The sequence below is a fragment of the Manacus vitellinus genome, unplaced genomic scaffold (genome assembly GCF_001715985.3).
Source record: "Manacus vitellinus isolate BGI_N305 unplaced genomic scaffold, ASM171598v3 scaffold_20_pilon, whole genome shotgun sequence".
Taxonomy (NCBI): Eukaryota; Metazoa; Chordata; class Aves; order Passeriformes; family Pipridae; genus Manacus; species Manacus vitellinus.
This window is the reverse complement of record NW_021939471.1, coordinates 11,360,091-11,364,448: the sequence shown is the minus strand read 5'-3', so window position 1 is coordinate 11,364,448 and position 4,358 is coordinate 11,360,091.

Here is a 4,358-nt window from a genome sequence, read left to right as displayed (position 1 = left end):
CACTTTAAATATGTAACTTTGAAAATGAAAATTTAGGAAAAATAAAGAATACATAATATCATTTTTTCATGGCATAATTTTCATTATTTATCATCTTATGCCTTATATATAGGATACGAGGGACACTCTGTTTTGCCTTAGCAACACAGTATTCCAGTTACTCAATTTGGTTCTGGCAAGGCATGGTGATATGAAATAAGTGGAGTTTCCATTTCTAAGTATGTTAAGAAAATCCCAAAGGTCTGAAATGGCAGATGTTATGGGCACAATTGATATCAGCACAGTGAGAGAGACAAGATTCTCAAAAGACCTAAAACAACAGATAATGGCTTATGAGGCAAACAAAAAAGGAGAGAAAAAGAGGCATTTTCTGCAGCAGACTACAGATGCTCTATAGGAGAAAGAGGGGCTGGTCAGTCTCCTACCATCACTAGAATGGAAAAGATGGGAAGTTGCTAAAGCAACTTGAAGAAAGGCAGCAGCACCTTCCCAACTACCAGGACCTTGGAGGAGCTCTGCAAAGAACAACTTCCAGGCTTTTGCTTTCATTTGCAGATTCAGGATGTGTAATGGAAAAGCCAGGAGGCCAAACTGCCCGTGCCTGTAGTGGGCCATCTGAATCATTTGAATAGAATATCACAAAAGGCAGTGGTGGGCCCTTTCTCTTAACGTGGAATGGATACTACCCATGTCTGGCCAGATTGTCTTTCTCTTTATAGCATAACAGAGGCCTCAGTAGACTTTTTCTTTTTTCTTTTTAAATAATCTTGGCTTAGAAAGAAATTGCTTAATTTAACAAAGTGCTTTCACTAAGATGGAGCTGTGGAAACTTTAAAGATGTGCATGACACTGGGTTGTGTGTTTCTTCATGCATTCTCCAGCTCTTAAACACAGACCCTGCCAAAGCAAATAACTGCACAGTATTTATCATAGTTTTGTTACTATGTAGGAATATTTTTTTGTTACAATGCTTGCAAAGGTGAACTATTTGTTAGCTCTTCCTCCCTTCTGTCTGCCAGTAACATGGAAATCCAATTGTGGTCATGAAACATTGCTGACTTGGAGCTGCAAGTCCCAGAATCAAACCTACATTAGGCAGCAGCATGGAGTTTCTCCCTTGTCAACAACCAGTTCTGCTGCCATGTGAAAGTCCAGCAGAAGGTTTTTGTCATATTGCACTACTTCTGTAAATGTTGCAACCTGTAAAATTACTCCCATTTCTTCTGTGAAAGGAAGACACTAGGCACAGAGAGTTTTGCTTGGGTTTTCTGGTTGTGTTTTTTGTTCTTTTATTTTTATTTTGAACTATAAACCTATTCCTAGTTACTCTTTGTAGTAGCTTCTGTGTGTGTTACCCACTTGCATGGTCTCTCCTCTGTGGTGAGATCTGCCCAGTGGGGCTTTGGTGGCTGACTGGCAGCATGTTGTCCACCTCCAGATGGTCATCCTGATGGGGTGGGCTTAACCATCTGCTGAGCTGGAAAACGGAGGAAACAGCTTCCAAACCTGGCCATTCCAGACCTTACCAGCACCTCTTGATCCCATTTGCTCCCATCCTGGAAGCAATGGTTTTCTGTAGTTCCTGGGGAGGCAGCAGAGGGCAAAGTGCAGGCTGTGACCATGCTACCAAGAGCCCAGCTATACAGCCTGTAAATATTTCTTTGGTTTCCAGAGTTATGCTTATCCTTCTATACTGTATGGAGGAACATAGATAAATTCTGTAATCCTCCCTGAGCACTGAAGGATTGTACAGATCTATTAGGGAAACTATGTGCTCAAAAGCATGGGGAAGACCAGCCCTACTGTAGCAGGAAAATGCTACTTACAATGGACTCAGATATGGGAACAAGTTCCCATGGGAACTGGTGGAAGCAACTCATTTATATTTTTGAGTTATGCAGGAATGTATGTTTTTAGACAATGCTGCATCTGAAAGAATCCTTTGCAGGCAAAAATTGAATTAAGTCCTCTTCAAAGGTTTTTGCTCTTTTAAGAACAAAAGACAGTGACTTAGTGACATTTGTTGGGCTAAATTGTATTTCTCTGTGTGTATTTATACACACATTCATATGTTCAGGGCCAACACCCAGATGACAAATGTGAGAGTTATTATTATTCTTAAAATGTCTGTGTGTTTTTTACTGTGATGCTTGGTAGTACTGCTAATGGTCCTGTGGCTATAAGTCTTCCTGTAGGGATTTATAATGTAAAGCACAACTTATCCCTTATCTAATTACTGCCTATAAAATTTTTTATTTGAATGTTTTCAAAATAATTTGGGAAAAAAGAAGTTGGCCTGATTTAAGTGACAGAAGACTTAACATGACTTTTCTCCCAGTCAGTTATTTCTTTGAAGTACAACTAGCAAATTACATTCTGAAGCAAGAGAAACTTTCATTACAGAACAAACTCACTTTTTGGTTACAAATATTAGAAGAAATAATAAGCCAGATATTATCCTAATAAGTAAGAGCCTAGTGCTGTACTGGCAGGACTTCATTGCAAAAAGCTATTGGCTGCTGTTTACATTTCAGACATTCTCTGAGTAAGTGTTGTCACAACAGACAAGCAATTATAGACAATAATGTCAGTAATTTGTGGATTAAGAACTCCTTAAGGATGTATTGGTACGCCCAGACAGTAGCTGCTTTTAGCTTGCAACTTAGCTGTGCTAGTGAAACTGTAACTTCCCAGAAGCAATTGTGCTCCCTCCGAAGTAGCAAAAGCATGGCAGGGGTTGAACTTCTCTGGGCTCTCCCTGCCTCCCTCACAGCTCTCATCCAGACACCTCAGCCTCAAAGAGCCATCTTAAATAGATATATCTATTTATGCATACTCATAAAATGGAAATATTGGCCATTATGTCAAAGTAATGCTGTGCTAGGCTCTTGCCAACAAAGCCAGAAAAATTAGATTTTAAGATTCCAGTACTATAAATACACCTGTGAGGAACTTCAGCTGAAGTCCAAGTCCCAGTGTGCTGTGCTGAAGGGCACAGAACCTGTGTTGATCTTCTGACTCGCCCATTGGGACACCCATGGCTCAGGACACACTCCATATTAGCTTATGCAAAATATGTAGTGTGTGAAACATGCTCTGCTGAGAAAATGTTGATTATTTTGAAGATCAACAAGAAAGATTCAAGTGTAGTTTGCACTTTTAAAAAGAAATCCTGGCATTTAAAAAGACCATCCCAAAACGCGTATAGCAATGAACATTTTCAGGGACAAATTAAATACAAATAGACTTTCTTTGTGCTACTGTTCTTCTAGTTTAATTTCAATACAAAGTATTCAGAAAATTCAGAGCGTGTTTAGGAAAATGACTTGTGATGAGGGGAAATTTATCTTAGTAAGGCTGTAAATATGTAAAGTAGTGGGTGGCTTGGAGGGGTTACGAAAAAGAAATGTTTTTTTTCTTATCAAGTCAATTTTTCATTTTATAGGGGAAAATTTCAGAGAAATGCCCTGAAAGGTTTTAACTATAAAGGTAGAATATGAAAAGATATTTACTGGGCACTGCTAACCTGGTTCTTCCAAAGGCAGATTTGCCTTTAAACAGGAAGTATCTCATGTGCCTGCCTGTCAGCGCTGGTTTAAAACCTCCAGAGGACTCAGGTCCTTTTTGCTGTTTGTGCTTACTAATTCAGCATCTTTTCCTGAAGATGCTATAATAGACCTTTTACAAAAGCTTATTTTTCCCATGCCCACGGCTGCAGGTGAGCTTGCTGGGTGTTCAGGGTTCATTCAGCAGTGGCTGGGATGTGACAGTCTGACCCCATGCAGGAAGGCAGTGGGGTCCTGCTGCCCAGGGTGGCACCAGCTGGCCCATTATGCCCGCAGTGACTGACTCAGCCATGCTGTGGGCAGGGCGCCTGGCACAGGGTTCTTGCTGCAGGGACCTTAGCTGGCACTTCAAACAGGAGACAGTGGTTGAGAAACGGCTCTACATCCCTGACAGTGAAAGCAGCCTTTTGTCTGGTACCTCCTTCCCAGACATGGAGACTTGTTTGCCTTTTGCTGGATTTTCAGTTGATTCTGGCGGTTTGAGTAATCCTGAAGGAGACTAGAAAAGTTTCAAATGCACTTAAGATTTTAGCAGGACATGTTTGGTGCTGCTGGTGTCCCTGCAGATCCCTGCCTATGTCCGAGCAGAGGCTGATCTGATTTCACACCCTTGCAACCGAGACAGAAGGCTGTGTGTGCTAAGCCAAGCTGCTCCTCTCCTTGTGCCTCCTCTCTCCTCGGCACTCCTGTTCGCCTTGGATAAAACCTCGCAAAGTCTCTTTTCGCCGCTCTGCGTCTCTTGTCGTTTGGAAAAATCCTTTGCGGGCCCAGGCCATAGTCGGCACCTCCGAG